The 17,959-nt window shown below is 40.6% G+C and overlaps 1 long non-coding RNA gene across 1 annotated transcript; it reads left to right on the top strand.

Moving 5' to 3' along the window:
- The first annotated feature begins 11,530 nt into the window (after positions 1 to 11,530).
- LOC120548712 lies at positions 11,531 to 13,228 on the top strand. The gene is made up of 4 exons (XR_005637260.1): positions 11,531 to 11,980; positions 12,576 to 12,617; positions 12,758 to 12,962; positions 13,121 to 13,228. It is a non-coding gene; the product is annotated as an uncharacterized LOC120548712 (long non-coding RNA).
- The last annotated feature ends 4,731 nt before the right edge of the window (positions 13,229 to 17,959 follow it).

Consider the following 17,959-nt stretch of genomic DNA (forward strand, 5'->3'; position numbering starts at 1 on the left):
AAAGCCCCAACAATTCTAATAATTCCCCCAAGAGCAAGCAGTGCGACAGTGGCGAGGAAAAACTCCCTATTAGGAAGAAACCTCGGACAGACCCAGGCTCTTGGTAGGCGGTGTCTGACGGTTCCAGTAAAAGACTCTACAATAGGAAAGAAGTCTCTATAAATACATTTATCCTTCAATGATTCACTTAAACTGCTACTGTGAAGTGTGTCATACATCAGAAAAGCTGAGCTGTAAATTGATTGCATCACCTTCATAAGTCTTTTGAGAACGGAGGATGATGTACATCAGGTTTTTATTATGTGGTCATTCAGTTTTCACTGTGGGGATATCTTTTCTGTTCCTGTGTGTGTTTCTTCAGTGCAGGACCATCATGTGTAAGGAACATAGACTGTAAAAAAGAGTGGACAGAGCATCCGGCTCGGCGAAGTGATGTAAAACAGTATGGTCTGTTGTATGGAATTGTACAATATCTGTTGTTGTCTGTGTTTATTTTTTTTTTACTATGGCTGCAGGATGGGTTAAGTGCCCAAGACAAATTTGCCACGATGTGGGATAATAAAGCTAATCTTGAATCTTGAAGTGCCTTAAACCTGCATTCTATCTGACTATCAGCTGGGGGCGACACAGGTTGCAAAAAAGAGGTCGGTTTCTGTAGAAGTCTATAGGAAAATGACCCACTACTCCACTTCTCACTTGATTTACTACCCCAGTAAACATTTTCAAAATGAGTTTATGGTCTCAATCGCTAGTTTTGAGTCTTCTTCAATGCAGAATGATGTTTATTTTTTGAGTTGTTGTCTCATTGATTTTAAAATAGGCGATAACGCATAGGATGTTTTAGGGCGTGGCTACTTAACCATTAACTTGCCTTTATCATACCGCAATAATATTACAATAATTATACACCATGTGAAATATTTTTTCCTGTCCTGTCATTAGTGTTTTTATGTCTTCAATTATTCTTGTTTTTAGCTATTGATGGTTTAATCTTGTTTATTATCTTTAATGCAGCTGCAGTTGTGGCACTCACAATGTCGTTGCATGGGTCTCTGTGCAATGACAATAAAGTTTTATCTTATCTTAGCTTACTTTGTGATTGACAATTGACGCGACCTGTTAATCGGCTGTTGTTGTCAGTGTTCTTTTTCTAAACTTTGACCCTCTTACAGTGTGTTAATTCGAACATTTTGGTTGCCTAGAGTTGGCATGTTCAGTGTTTGGTGGTACTACAACAAACTCAAGGAGTCGGCTATATAGTTTTTCCGGTAAGTAATGTTACATTTAGTTTTAAGCCTGTTTATTTTCCTTAGAGTGAATTACGGTTTCACCTTGCTAACCAAGCTGGCGCGCTAAATAAAAAATGTTGCTATGCAAACATAGACTGTAAAAATAGATTATTAAAATGTATTTATAGTCTATATATGCAAAACGGTTCCACCGATGCTGGTAACATTAATCTGTTTTAATCATAGGTCTATATGGTGGTGTTGGGTAATCGATGCTAATGTAATGGTAACGTTAGCTTCATACTAAAGCCTCATATATAGTGCAAATTTAGGGCAAGTTTGTTAAGCATTTAGTTTTGGTGTTTTTAGTCCTGTTTTAACATTTAGTTAAGAAAATTGTCAATGACATGCTATAGTTCAGATTAAAGTGCTCATATTATGCTCAAGATTATCCAATCCATCCACAAGAACTCCCTGTTAAAGTACAGATTTCTGGATGTAAAACACAAAAATCATGTCAAATTAATGTAAAATTACCCTATTTGACAGCCTATTAATTGTCACGGATGACCAGGAGACAGACTGGAGTAGTGAAGCAGATCTTTATTAGACAATGATCCAACAACGAGCATGAAGCAATAGGGATGGCTGAAGTGAAACTGACGTTCCGAAGCTTTGCCGAGATCCCGAAGCGCAGATGTTTCGAAACACTGATCCGAAGCGCGATTCAAAACACTGATGTCACGTGACTACGGCTAAATGAAACACCGGAGTGTTTCACTAGTGTTTCAACAGGTGGCATGGTCCGCCAAATCAGCGTTTGATTGACAGGGTCGGGAACACACATCGCACATCAGTATAAAAAGTCGAAGTCAACGCACGAACGCGTGGCTTTTCGGTTTGAGATGAGTTTGATTTTGAGATAGCGGATATTTGGTGATATAGTGACATTCAAAGTGCGAAGTTGTTTAGTTATATTTAGGCTTACATTTAAATTTACACATTGACTGATAGAGTGAGACAGACAGAGTATAGACCTACATACAGTGACACATTAATAGATAGATAGATAGATAGATAGATAGATAGATAGATAGATAGATAGATAGATAGATAGATAGATAGATAGATAGATAGTAGACAGGACAGTTTATGGGAACGTTTTAATGATCGTATTCGTAAAACCCAGATTATACATAATGCTACAGCTGATGCCACAGTGGAAGTGAAAAAATACCTCCACTCGCGTTTTTGCCCAGAACTCCTGATCCCCTAACTTACTGGAAAGAGAGAGCAGTAATCTTTCCTCATTTGTATGTCCTTGCTAAAAAATATTTCTTTGCATGCCAGCAACAAGTGTCCCTTGTGAGAGGATCTTTTCAAAGGCTGGAGAAATTATCTGTAAAACACGAAGTAGGCTAAGTCCTTCCACAGCAGAGAAATAAATATTTTTGAATGAAAATCTATAAAAAGTGAGACATTGTGGCTTGATTTCTTTTATTAATATTCATTTTTTATGACCAAAATAGCATTATGCACAGTGAGGAGTCTGCAAGCCTTACAAGCTTCACATATTAGAAAAATAATACAATACAATAATACATTTTTTATTTTTTTAATGGCTCGTTATCAAGGTTGTTTCAGATCAACACCTGCCAGTGACCACTAGGTGTCATCGTTGAGACGGGTGTCAGATTGTTTCGAAGCCTCGACACAATATGACACATTTGCTTCAACTGTTTCATTGTTTCACGAAGCCTCGATCTGTCCACCACTATGAAGCAACAGGCAGGAAATCTGGTAGCTGGGTAGGCAGGTTCCAGAGCAGCAGCAGACAACAGGATACAAAGTACAGGTAAGGCAAACTTGGAATGACTAGGCTTAACGTGAGTGGTCAAAGCGTCGTGTGGAAACAAGACTAGACAAGGAGTGTGTGTGGTTGTGCTGCTTATGTAGGTGGTGGCTGATTAGTTGCAGGTGGTGGACTGAGGATGAGGCTTGATGAGGTGCAGGTGTGTGTAATTAGGACTGAGGGGACTGGGAGCGTCTGATCTGCGTGAGTGACGAGGAGTATGAATCAGTGGGAGGAGTGTGTGCTGGAGAATGAGAGAGAGGAGTGAGTGCTGGTGACGGTGGGACCCTGACATTAATAGTATCTTAAAAGCTTTAGGCATTTATTTTACATGATTATCCAATCAATTTACAGTAAATTCCTGTTCAATACTGGTTTTCTACTGTACAAAAAACAATATGTGATAATAACTTGCAGAACCATTATTTTATAGTCATTACTTTATATAAATTATTTATCAGTAATTACAATCAACTCTTCAATATGTCTACAGGCTTTTCCCCGTAAATGTATAAGGGTTTACTTTATATAAACAATATTGTATAGTGTTAAAAAGAAACTATCTAATATACTGTACTTTAATCATTAATATATCAGGTTTACTTTATACAAACAATACTTTATAGTGATTAAAAGCAACTATTCAATCAGCCCAGTCTCACTGAAAAGCGTACAAATACCACGGGTTTCTACCTGTGAAATACGTGCAATGTGTACGCGAAAGTGAAATTGTGCGTACAGTAGATACGTGGAGCGCTCCAATTACAGTAATGGAAACCACTGCGTTTATAGTATAAAGGGACGTGGGACCGCGTAAGGAGGTTGGTTGGGGTGGTTTTGGGTAAAACACAGGACTTTCACCCAGGAGACCGGGTTCGCGTCCCGTGTTTGGCGATTTTCAGCATCCTGTGTTTCAGCATCCCGTGTTTGGCGATTTTCAGCATGTGTTTTTTTTTTTTTGTTAGGCCGTTTATTAGCGTGTTTATGTGGCGCGTTTTTGCGACTTTGTAGTGTTTTTTTGTTAAGCCTTCCCCAATGTTTCTTCCCTAAACCCAACCGTTTATTAGTGTGTTTTTGTGACTTTCTTGTGTTACTAAAGCCTTTCCCTGCATTATTTTTCTAAACCCAACCATATCTATGTTTTTGTGTGTGATGCTGTTCTCGCGATAACACAACGCGGTGACGCGAGCTGTGTGCGTATAAAACGCACCGGTCCCCATTACTTCAATTGGAGCGCTCCGCGTATGTAATGCACGTAGAATTTCACTTTCGCGTACACAATGCACGTATTTCACAGGTAGAAACCCGTGTTATTTGTACGCTTTCGAGTGAGACCGGGTTGATTCATTATATTTACAGACTTATCCCATTACTTTACTGTTTATATATATATATATATATATATTTATATAATATTTACAATTAACTATCCAATATATGCATCAGAGACTCTTCAGAGGGTAAATATTGGTATAATGTAGGGTCCATTTTAGCTTATTCGATGTGGTCTCATACATACTGTGTGTTAGTGTTTTAATTGCTGTCAAACATCATCATATCCAGTATCTCTTAATGCACGTCTACTAAATTCTAGCAATAGAGTAGGACTTGTATTTAGCTTTGCAGTTATTTGAAGAGGGGTTAACAGAGGTACTGAGACAGGTAGGACCAGCCATATGCATTGAATGAGACTGACATGAACCCTCACTGCATGGCCTCAACAACTTCACAGCAAAAACCTACAAGCAATTGTTCTCAATTATAGTTGGATCAATGTAATTATATTAGAAACTACACTACTGTAATATTTTGCAAGCATATTTATGGTAATACAAACAGTAAAACAACTTGGCAGCACACAAGCTTAAAAAGCTGTACTGCAACAAATCACCACTGGTGCCAATGCAGACAAAGATGCTGTATTTAGATCGGTCTTTGTAAAAATAAACATTCTTTCACCTAAATATTTTTAGAAACAAAGCCATAGCTTCAGTTATGGGAATGCATAACAGACAAGAGTCAACCTAAACTACAAGCCTTGGATGTACATGATGTCTATTTTAGTCCAAGTCGGTGATATGCACATCACTATATAATCATGTTTTGGTCTGGCAAATTAGTTGACAAAAGAATCGTGCAGCCACAGTTCACATCACATAGGCCCACAACCCTATAGGCCTACAGGATGACGATACAGTACACAGAGAGCCAGGCAGCCTGCAGCCTGGGTAAGCCTACATCTTCACCATCCTAATATTTTTGGGGGCATCTGATGTTCTTGCCTCATTTCACTTCCGTGGAGGCCATGGGCCTATTTCAGATTCATGGCCCAACATCTTTTTCCATTGACTGCTTACTTTGCTGATGTCTGTGGGGATGTCTTATACTGTGTCCACCCTGGCTTTTGATGTTTGTTCCTGTCTATGTCATGCAAACAGCTCAGAGCATGAGCTTCCCTCTTATGTCAGGTAGAATGAATATTCATGCATGTCCGGTACCTTAAATGCCTCACCAAGACCTTGGTGATCTGACCACCCCTGCCTCTGAAATTACACTACAATTTCCATTGACTTGCAATGGTTACACAGGCATTGATGCACATATTGGGCAATGTGTGTTTCTTGTACCCTGGATCTCGTTTTTTCGGTCATGATCCAGCCTTCATGACCATAGGTGAGGGTAGGAACGAAAACTGACCGGTAGATCGAGAGCTTTGCCTTCTGGCTCAGCTCTCTTTTCGTCACAACGGTGCGGTAAATTGAATGTAATACCGCACCCGCTGCGCCGATACTCTGACCAATCTCCCGCTCCATTGTCCCCTCACTCGGGAACAAAACCCCAAGGTACTTGAACTCCTTCACTTGGGGTAAGGACTCATTCCCTACCTGGAGTAGGCACTCCATCGGTTTCCTGCTGAGAACCATGGCCTCAGATTTAGAGGTGCTGATCCTCATCCCAACCGCTTCACACTTGGCTGCGAACCGATCCAGTGAGTGCTGAAGGTCGCAGGCCGATGATGCCATCAGGACCACATCATCTGCAAAGAGCAGCGATGAGATCCCCAGCCCACCGAACTGCAAACCCTCCCCACCCCGACTACGCCTTGATATCCTGTCCATAAATATTACAAACAGGATTGGTGACAGAGCGCAGCCCTGGCGGAGGCCAACACTCACCTGAAACGAGTCCGACTTACTGCCGAGAACCCGGACACAGCTCTCACTTTGGTCGTACAGAGATTGGATGGCCCTGAGAAGAGACCCCCTCACCCCATATTCCTGCAGCACCTCCCACAGTATCTCCCGGGGGACCAGGTCATAAGCCTTTTCCAGATCCACAAAACACATGTAGACCGGTTGGGCATACTCCCAGGCTCCCTCCAGGATCCTTGCGAGAGTGAAAAGCTTGTCCGTTGTTCCACGACCAGGACGGAATCCGCATTGTTCCTCTTCAACCTGAGGTTCGACTATTGACCGAACCCTCCTTTCCAGCACCTTGGAGTAGACTTTACCAGGGAGGCTGAGAAGTGTGATACCCCTGTAATTGGCACACACCCTCTGGTCCCCCTTTTTAAAAAGGGGAACCACCACCCCAGTCTGCCACTCCTTTGGCACTGTCCCAGACTTCCACGCAATGTTGAAGAGGCGTGTCAACCAGGACAGCCCCTCCACACCCAGAGCCTTGAGCATTTCTGGACGGATCTCATCAATCCCCGGGGCTTTGCCACTGTGGAGTTGTTTGACTACATCAGTGACTTCCGCCTGGGAAATTGACAATGATCCCCCATCATCCTCCAGCTCTGCCTCTAACATAGAGGGCGTATTAGTCGGATTCAGTGCTCCTTCCACCGCCCTATTACCTCCTCAGTTGAGGTCAACAGTGTCCCATCCTTACTGTACACAGCTTGGATGGTTCCCCGCTTCCCCCTCATGAGGTGGCGAACAGTTTTCCAGAAGCACTTTGGTGCCGACCCCTCAGGGTCATAGAGACACACAAACCTCTCCACTACGATAAGGTGATGGTTCCCGGAGAGAACCATCACCATAACCCAACCCATTTATAAGGGGTGGGAAATCAATATTAATGCACGCCAATACCTCAAATATGTACCTGCTTGCCTAACTTGCACACCACCTAACTTAACTTGTTCCGCTAGTTCCAACCCTCATACAGTTTAATTCAACCCGGCGTTGATATGCCACAACAGACACAACAGAGCCATAGGTGTAATGTCAGATGTTGCTTGATATGGTCCTATACCTGTAATTTAATGTAACAATGAAGGAATCTTGAATTGTGTGCGGCTGCCCATTTAAAGTGTGTCCCCTCTTATGAAAGTCATGCCTACCGACAAACTGTATGGACATCTGCAACATTATGCTTATTTGAGAAATTTTCTGTGATTTCATTTCAAAACTGAAAGAGTAGGCTTTTCATAAAAGGCTGTTATGAATGTCATGAAAATAAGCAATTAAGAAATTTTGGGAAATTTTTACTGTTTTTCCCAATTCCCCACAGTCAGAAACTAATATGCAGACCTCTTTTTTAGGTATTTGGTGTACTTCAAATAGAATATGTAGCATACATGTTCTTTTCCTTATGAAGTTAAAATTGTTGTTAAAACAATTTTCTCTTAAAGGGGGGATAGAATGATTATATAAGGTATTTCACACTGTTCCTTATGGTCTCCTAATGGGGTACATAACATTAGTTGGGCTGAAAATGGCCTGGTTGATATTTTATTGCCCCTTATGCATCCCTGTGTTTTTGCCCTATTTGTAACAAGAGCTTTTCTTCCAAATATGCCTTATACCTTCCAAGGTATGCTCATGAATATTTAGATGAGCTGCATGCTGATTGGTTCAGCTACTTGCCATATGCACGCATTAGAGATGTGCGCTGATTGGTTGAGCGAATCCCCAATACACACACATTAGAGAAGCGACAGAATCTCATATTCCAGACACTGCAATGTTTCCTTACCAAATTCACTTCTGAGACTTTTTTATGTGAGAAATCAACTATATAAAGCTCAAATATGGGCCGTTTTACGAAAATGTATGGCTAATTGCAAATTTGGTAAGACTGTGTGTCGGAGTTAAGCGGCGGTGCTACTGCCTCGCTGCCTGGCCTGCCTTCCGTCACAGACCCCGGCCGGCTGTGAGCTCGATTGAGCTCCGTTACGGCTAGCAGCCCTGACAGAGCTCCAGGGCCTGTGACTCCCCTCTTCCTGCTAACTAAATTGCCCATTGTGTGAGAGTGAGAGCGCGGTCAGCGAGCTTGTTACACCAGCAATCTCTTACCACATGTTACACACATGTCACGCCACTTATACAACATCTAACTAAATGTCTTATAAAGCTAACAACGGTGTCCGATTTCAAGTTAATGAATATTTGTGAAGATTAGCTAGGTTTCGTCAGCTGCAACTGTCCCTTCAATCCTAGCTGTGTAGCTAGCTACAAATCACGGATAGTTAGCTTCATTTTCGGCGTAATTCGAGTATATTTACAGTTTGAATTTCGTCACGCCAGTTATACAACATCTAACTAAATGTCTTATAAAGCTAACAACGGTGTCGGATTTCAAGTTAATGAATATTTGTGAAGACTAGGTGTTTCATCAGCTGTGACTGTCCCTTCAATCCTAGCTGTGTGTAGCTAGCTACAAATCACGGATAGTTAGCTTCATTTCGGCCTAATTCGAGAATTTATTAGTTTGAATTCTCACGCCCCAGTTATACAACATCTAACTAAATGTTTTATAAAGCTAACAACGATGTCCGATTTCAAGTTAATGAATATTTGTGAAGACTAGCTAGGGGTTTCGTCAGCTGCGACTGTCCCTTCAATCCTAGCTGTGTGTAGCTACAAATCACGGATAGTTAGCTTCATTTTTGGCGTAATTCGAGTATATTTACAGTTTGAATTTCGTCACGCCACTTATACAACATCTAACTAAATGTCTTATAAAGCTAACAACGGTGTCCAATTTCAAGTTAATGAATTTTTGGGAATTCCAGAGGAATTCTAAGAGGAGGCTAGCTAGCTCCATCCAGCCCAGGCTCTATCACATCCAGCCGCAGGCGTGTATTTCACCGATCGTTTGTTTAAATACCTCAACACATTATAATTACACACATTATAAGATTAACTGGAACCTGTGGTAAGAGATTGCTGGCGTAACAAGCTCACTGACCGCGCTCTCACTCACACACACCTGGCATTAGGAAGAGGGGAACTGCAGGCCCTGGAGCTCTGTCAGAGCAGCTGCGTTTGGTAGTAGTCCATTAGCCCACAAAGCGGTGACTTTGCGCGGGTATGAAGTGCCGTGGTTTGCCAGCCGTAACGGAGCTCAATCGAGCTCACAGCAGGCCGGGGTCTTTGAAGGAAGGCAGGCCAGGCGGCGAGGCAGCAACACAGGCAGCACCGCCGCTGAAGTCTGACACACAGTCGGACAAAATTTGCAATTAGACATAAATTTTTGTAAAACGGCCCATATTTGAGCTTTACATAATTGATTTCTCGCATAAAAAAGTTTCAGAAGTGAATTTTGTAATGGAATAGCAGAGATCTGCGTGACCTAGATTCAGAAGACTACCTGATCTCAGGTCAGTTGTGTAGCCTATGTAAATGTTGGGGCATGACTGTTCTCTTAATACACCCACGGCTGTGACAAAGGTTCCGGATTTTGAAATGCTTACGTAAGCAACTAGCTTTGTTGAGATTCGCCCGTTTTCAGCAGCAGTTTCAAAATATGAGATTTTCATAGTAAAGGGGTGTCAATGGGATTTTGAGCTTCTATGTATGTCCTATTTACCCACCGAACTGTCGTTATTCAACTATGACAGGGTAAAATCGGTTTTGCATTCTATCACCCCTTTAATATTAAGACCCAAAGTGAGTCACAGCGTTCAACAAAATGCAAGGTCATTGTGCAGTCTACTGCTCCGTCAAATCATTTTGCCTCTCCCCAATTTCTACAGGTCAAAGGGAACAAAGAGTTTTTCATGGGCTGAGGTAATATACGGTGAATAAAGACAGGGAGGACACAGTATGAATAAAGCTTTACATTGGTGTGGTATATATATATTTTTTTTAATTTAGCAATAAATGCAATGTGTGAAAGACTGGGAAGGGATGCTAGGGCTCAACAGTTCAACCAAGGCTTCTGGCATCAACGTGAACATTGATAATCTGGAAGTGAAGCGATGTAAGACATTAAAATGGTTGAAAAAACAGAAATGTAAACAGAAATTGTCTATGTCTATGTGTCTATGTGCTTCAGATATCTGCAGATTCAAATAATTGGATCATTGGATGAATCATGCCGGGCAGAGACGATCTTGACCAATGATATTGTTTGACTTCATGGGGGGGCTGTGCTAAAGTCAAACTCGTCTTGATGCAGAGAAAGTGGATAATACGTATTGCAGGAGTCAGGACTTTTCCATGGTGATTCACATTCAGCTTTCACTTAAGGTAAAGTAATACTTTTCTTTTTATTTACATGCAGTTTCCTCACGAGATATCAACTGGACACGAGTTAAGATAGCACTTGCATACGTTTCACAATTTTAAAATATCAGCAGGGATAACGTTAGCATTTGCCGTTTATGTGCCTACATACTGTCCTTATGTAAATTTAGCCTTGAATGTGAACCATGCACCAATCATAATCTTAGCTATCTAGCTAGTTAGCTAAATATATAACAGTTAACTACCTACATTATATTTGTCAGTTGACTAACGCTAACGTTAATTTAGTAATGTCAGCGTTCCATGTTTAACTTAAGTTCCTATTTCCTCGTGCAAACACGGACCTTACAAAGACAGGTGTCAGTTAACTTAGTAGCTAACGTTAACTTGCTAAGTAACGTAAGGTTAGTAGTAGACAGTTTAGCAGGTCATCTTGATTAGCTGGGTACTCCCCACTAACACAGAACGTTTAGGGAACGCGAAGGTTAGTTCGAACCAAACCAAAAACCAACGTTTAGGGAACGTTCCCTCATGGTTATAACGTTCCCTAAACGTTAGGGGAACCAACCAACGGGAACGTTCTCCTGTGGTTGCACTGTACCTCCACACAACGTTCCCGTTTGGTTGTTTTTGGTTGTTCTGAGTGCGGTTTTGAAAATGTTTATTTTTACCAGCTCCATTTAAGTTTTTGAAGTAGCCTAGCAGTCACTTGATTTAGATTCACGCAAAAATTATTGGTCTTATAAAATCGAAGTAAGATAAACAACATAGCAAGAGAATAAAATTATTTTTAGGCTGATAACAATTTTGTTAAAAACAATACTTTTGTGCTTGATTTCGTTTTTTTACCTGTATTAGGTGAACATACTTAAAACATCTATCAATCTTATCAAAACAGAATCTATCAATAGAACGATTTTCACAACTAAGAAAATTCACTTGTTTCATTTCTAACTTAAGTGTCTCAGTCCAGTGTACAAATCCTACCGTTACACCCCCACGCCAGTAGGGGAAGACAGTGCCTCTGCTCTCAGGTGACCGATTCAAGTCCTGTCATGACTTCCGTTTACAACACCGGTACACACACCTGGCTAACAGGACAGACAAAAGATCCGTTCGCTTGGTCCCAAATTCGAACTGAAATACTGCCATTGACTAAAACCTATGCTGAATACACTTCACCGACGGTGTTATAACGCAAGGTAGGACGAAGATACCAAGAAAGACATTGTCGGCTGTCAACAGTAAAGACTTTCCTCCGCTCAAGACTGCTAGCCCGTATGCTAACGCGGGAAACAAGTTAGCTTTCCACAGCTAGCTAAGCTGCTAGCCCTAGTATGGAGGATACATAAAAGTTGGCCACAGAGACTGAACCTTCCCTCGGTGATGTTTTAACCACCATAAGGAACCTGGACAACAAGGTGAGAGATTTTGGTAAACAACTTAAAGAAAGCTCCGACATGGTTGCCAGCATTATAAAGCGAGTCGAGCTGAACTCAGTTGGACTCACTGAATGCACGTCCAAATTGGAGGCTGTAATTCACCATGTGTTCTATTAATACATTCATGGTATTATCTTAGGATAAATCTGAGGGATGGCTGCTGTAAAGCCCGTTACATGGATTTAAAATCATTAGCGTTTCCCAAAACTGCTGGGGCTATCAAGCTAAACAATGGAGTTAGTTAACTAGCTAGGTAGCTAGCTAATGTTAACGTAATATCTTACATGTCCCTAAGAGCCGATGTGGGTTTAGGTTTAAACACTTATCTTACGATACATCCGAGGGCTGTATGCTGTAAAGCCTGTAACGTGGATGAGAGATAAAGCCATGGATATATTAACAGAAGCTCTGTTCACAAAACTGCAGGCTAACCTAGCATAACATAATGATTACACCTCCTTGGTTGTCTAAATACATCCATCGTTTATTTAGATAATCATGGTACAGACTACATTATTTACACTTCATATATTCTTTTTGTAATCAGTACAAATTGTATGGTCTTTTATTTCAGATGAATCCATTCCACAAGCAAGAAAGCATTTCAGGACAGAGTGTAAGTTAACATTTATGCATGCATTTAAGAAACCAGTCATATTTCCTACCATGGAACTACTGAAATTCAACCTGGTGCATATCACGTGACTGTTATACGTGTTATATGTATAACAACTAAAACCATTAATTATTCCATAGCCATGAGGACCTCGCATTACGCGCATGGCACAGTGGATGGACACATTTGAGGAAAAGATGGATGAGCTGCTCATGCTCTTATGGAGCTGCCAGTCACCTCCCTCTGCTCTAGTCGATGACGTGTTGCTGTCGCCCTGCTCAACAGTCATCGAGCTGCAAGGGGTTTAACAGGAGTCTCGGTCAACAGGAGAGGAGGAACAAAATGGTAATTAAGTGGCCCTACCCTGCCCTAAGATAACACTATATAATTGCATAAATTAAAATATCATTATAACTGAACTGACTTCTCTTACAAAATGAGATTGTACAAGCTCTCCACTTTGTTCTACATGTGTAATTTTTATTTCTATATTTGTTTTACAGCAACTTTTTCTGACAACCTTTCAACCAATGACGTTGTAAAACCGTATAGCCTGCAGGGCAGAAAGACAAAGGCCTTCCAGGACCTGACAATCTGCAGGGTTATAACAGGCAGGTGTTATTTTATTGTTCACATCAGTATTATGCGTAGCTTGGCTGATAAGGGGTTTTAATTTGACTTGTAACGTTGCTTCTTCTTGCTACTCTAGCGGCCTCTCAGAAAAACTTCCCTGCGCTGACTGCAGCAGACGTGGAGGACCCCCCAGTGCTCCCCCTCACAATATCCAACAGCCTAGTGTCAAAGGTCGACTCATTCAAGTCTCTGGGCTCCATCATTTCCCAGGACCTGAAGAGGGAGTCCAACATCCTTAAAAAGGCTCTGCAGAGGATGTACTTCCTACGGCAACTGCGGAAGCATGGCCTGCCACAAGAGCTATTGCTCATCTTCTACACTGCTGCCATCCTCCTGCCTCCTCCCCTCTGGCAGGCGATACAGATCCCTGCACACAAACAACCAGACACAAGAACAGCTTCTTTCCCTCTGCCATCACGCTCCTGAACTGCTGATAAGTGGGGTCATCCCCACTTTGGCCATTCACCTACACATTACATACTTTATCATTCCAATATGCATCTTGCACACTACATTTCTGCCCTGCAAAGGGAAAAGACCTTAACTTGCTAGTGTGAAACTGAGAAAAATGACTTTAAAGTTTCTATTTTGTCCAGACAAAAGTATTATAAGTAAAACTCCCAAAATTTGACTAGTTGCTATAATTAAGAAATGTTTGTATGCAAAAAAGCTTGAGCTCAAAATTGACCTTTGACCCTTGTTTGGCAGTTCCTGTACTCTTCCTTTGTATCATGTGCCAAAAACAAGGAGTCATGCAAAAGGCAGTAACTGACATATAATCAATATTTGCTTGCTGTTCACCATACTTGCATCCATTATAAGAACACCTAACCAAGATCTAGTCATCATGGTTATCATTTGTTTTAAATTATATAGAAAACCTTTGCTTGTTCCTATTTACTGCTATAATGATCAGGATAGTGTGGCAACACTAACACAGTTTAACAGTATGACAGATAAGTAACTTTGCAGTACAGTATGAAAAAATACAAGAAGTATTTTCTCAATAAAGATAATTTAATTATAATTGAATACAAAGGTATATTTATTGTTTAACAATAAATATATGTTTAACACTAAGGGCCACCAAACTGCTTAAGATGCACAGTCAACAAGCTCGACTTGGATTACTACTTTTTAAGAGCAAGAAGGAAATATAGCTCAAACACGTATGGATTGTTGTGGATACAGCAGATGACGTGCATTGCTATGGATTATATCTTCCATGGATTATATCGGATTGCATGGAAAGGTAGGATGCCAGCTGTGTATTTAATAATTGGTTTTCAGCGTCTGATGTGAGGCTCCGCCAAGTGAGGAGGTGTGTCAGCATCAACGTTAGCGCTGTAGCTAGCTCCGGGCTGTCACTGACAGAATAGGAATCATCACTTTATTTGATATGTCATGTGTATGTTACGTGGACAATTAAAAGCGGCAAAGTAGGCTATGACGAGCCTAGAGTACAGTAAGATCACGGCGGTACAGTAACCTCTCTCTTGATGCCTGTGTAACCCACACAAGGTTACTGAAGTTCAAACCCTCTAATCCACCAGGGGGTGGTGCGTACACTTGAAAAAAAACACACTTCTTCTGGTGAAGACGTTGTCCGAACGCATCAAGGACTGGTATGGAAATATCCTCTGAGAGATAGAAATTCGAAAAGAAATCTTGTTCTAAATATTGAAATACTATGTATCCATTAGGTTGAAAGCTGTGAGAGAGAGGGATAAATCGCACGACTTTGCGAGCTCTTAAAGATACCTCCGGTAAGAACGTTAATATGGATGTGAGTGTTATGCTGACTGTTAGCTCCAGCATGGTGAAAGTTAGCTCCAGCATGGTGAAAAATACTGTTCTTATAAAACCAATCGGAGTTGTGATCCTGATTCTTACTATCTGATACCATATAGACACAGATTAAGATTGTTTTATGATGTTTAAGATGCTCGTAAAAGATCGCGAATCGCGCTAGCCGCGTGCTAATCATTAGCATTCACTATGTGAATTTGTCCTGATTTTAGCTCCGCTGTTAGCTCAGCTAAACTAGTAACTATTGTAGCATACCTTTGATAGTAGTCACAACGTTAAGGGTGTCCTTATATTCTGTTTTGTTGATATATAAGTCATCTGATTAAGGGAGTATTTGTTTTCTTGTTTATCTGTAAGATAAGGGTGATTTAGTTCATTTAATTGCCAATATACATGTTTGATATGTATATGGGAACAGAAGTTCATCTTAACTGTTAAAAAGAATGAATATATTAAAATGTGATGTTTAAGATGTTATTAAGATGCATAAATAGATTGAAGGAAAGTTAAAAAACATAAATATCTGGGTTCAGAAATTTCATAATTCCATTCTATGCTGTGAGATGGAAGTACGTGATTGATTGTTATTTATTGGAACTGACCTATCTTATGTGGTGTGATGTGTACCTATTTATTTACATAATGATTAGAGTATTTATATCCTGTACAATTGGGTATATTGATTTGACATTTGATTGGATTTGAACTGAAATGAGGCAATAATAATTAATGTATTCTGTACTGTATGTATAGATTGATTTTTTTAGACGGATAGATCATCTGAATCTGACCCTGCTGGTCAGTGGCGAGCCAACCGCAGAAGTGAGTGAACGGACCAAGAGCCTGGTGTGGCCAGCCGTGGCGTCTTTGGAATCATCATCACCCTGTACCTTCATTTACATACAGATAAGAACATACATAAATCTACCCGGGTAGTGAAACGAACATACATACTTTGAAGAACACACGCAAAACACCAAACGGACTCTTTCTTTTGTTGAAATTGTTTATTTTTGGGATAAGTGTGCGAATGTGCACTCAGGAAGCCGGCTTAGAAATGCAGGGAATGTAAATAACTATCATTAATTTGTGTAATACATCTCTTGAGCTTTACCTGGGTTGTGTTGTCTGTTTTCTGCTAACATTTTATTATTTCAGGCTCCGTAGTCGTACCTAGAGTTCTGATATTAGTTCAGTTTGATCCATAGCTAATCAAATTAGTTGTCAGGAATACTTACGAGACCTGCAGAGGGTTACACCTGGCTAAACAAAGTCCGAACACTCAACTTCAGCGTGCAGAGATCCGTAACAGCTGTTAGGCGTTCTGCTGTGGTTTCTTGTATGGTTTTGGATGTTACGGTTGTCTTTATTTTCTTGTTAAAACAATGAAATTGACTCACGATATTTATTCACATGATAAAGGAGGTCTCAAATACCCCAAAAGTGACATTAACTCATTTTTGCCCAAACATGTTTTTCCTTTGTAGGGCAGATTTGCATTCTACATTTATACAATATATTGTGTTAATGTGCCTATATGTATGTTGTCTCTCTTGTGCAGTATGTGTCTATATGGCAAATAAAACGGATTCTTATATAAAAATGTTTTTTTTATTTTTTGGTACCACTGTTGTTAGTTTTTTAAAGGTTATGGGATTGTAAAAAATAACGTTAGAGGAACGTTCCATAAAGGTTGCAACGGTGGGGGAACGTTAGGGGAACGTTCGGGGAACGTTCTCTAAAGATTGCAACGTTCTGGGAACGTTTGGGGAACGTTCTCTAAAGGGGAACGTTCGGAGAACGTTCGATGTAACCAAAAACGAACGTTCCCAGAACGTTCAACCAACTTTCCATAATAACCAAAATACAACCAAAACCTAACCAAACCTAACCTTCAGGGAACGTTCGCGCAACCAAAAACGAACGTTCCCAGAACGTTCTGGGAACCAAAAATTGTTAGCTGGGCTGATACTAGTAATTAAGGAAAAGTTATAACGCTCCGTTGCTCCTAACGCTAGGTAGTTAACATCACTGTTTATAACCGGTAAACCGCTGTTTAACGTTACCAGGTTATGCCTCAATTTTCAATAAGCTATCTTACCTGACTAACTTTACGTTGGTTCTACTTTATGAACAGTGAACCACACGTTGTAATTAACAATTTACCCCTGCTTCATTTAAGATTTACAAGTGTAACAAGTTACAACATGACATTAAACGGAGTCTGCTCGAGTCTGCTTTGTGGACCACAACATCTTAATTTGAATGTGATTGTTATTTTCACTCATGATTCAGTGTTAACATTATAATTCTGTCTTTCCATTCTCGCTTTCCACATAAAAGTAAATGGACAGGGAATTGAACAAACTGAGAAATACTGTAGGCTACCTGCTCTATTTATAAGTGTTTCTCCCTCCAGACAATTGCACTCAGTCTGTAATGAAATATGTATTTTAAGTTTCATTTTTGCTGTAAATCTAAATAAATAAATACCTGGTGGTCAATGCTGGGAAGCCTCCACAAATAAATCTATGTATAGCGCTGTTACAGTCATTTTCAAATCTCACCCTAATTCTTTAATCCCTGTTTAGGCAAGATGGAAGAAAGGAGGATACCAAGATAAGAAGATCAAGGAGATCCACAAAGCTAAAGTAAATAGATGTTCACCATACAGTATCACAAGTTATCATCTGTACCATACCACATCTTTCTCACCCATGTTATGGCTCTTATTCTGTGTTCAGTTTGACAAGGGTCAACAGACCAGACAGCTCTCCCACAGCCAGCCTGAGAACCTGCTTTACGGTCTGAATAGCCTGGGTGAAGTTGAAGACTCGTGCATCAGATGGCTGAGAAAAGGATAGCCCAGAGCAAGAGGGAGCCCAGTAGAGGCTAAGAAG

Source organism: Perca fluviatilis, chromosome 20 (assembly GCF_010015445.1).
Source record: "Perca fluviatilis chromosome 20, GENO_Pfluv_1.0, whole genome shotgun sequence".
Taxonomy (NCBI): Eukaryota; Metazoa; Chordata; class Actinopteri; order Perciformes; family Percidae; genus Perca; species Perca fluviatilis.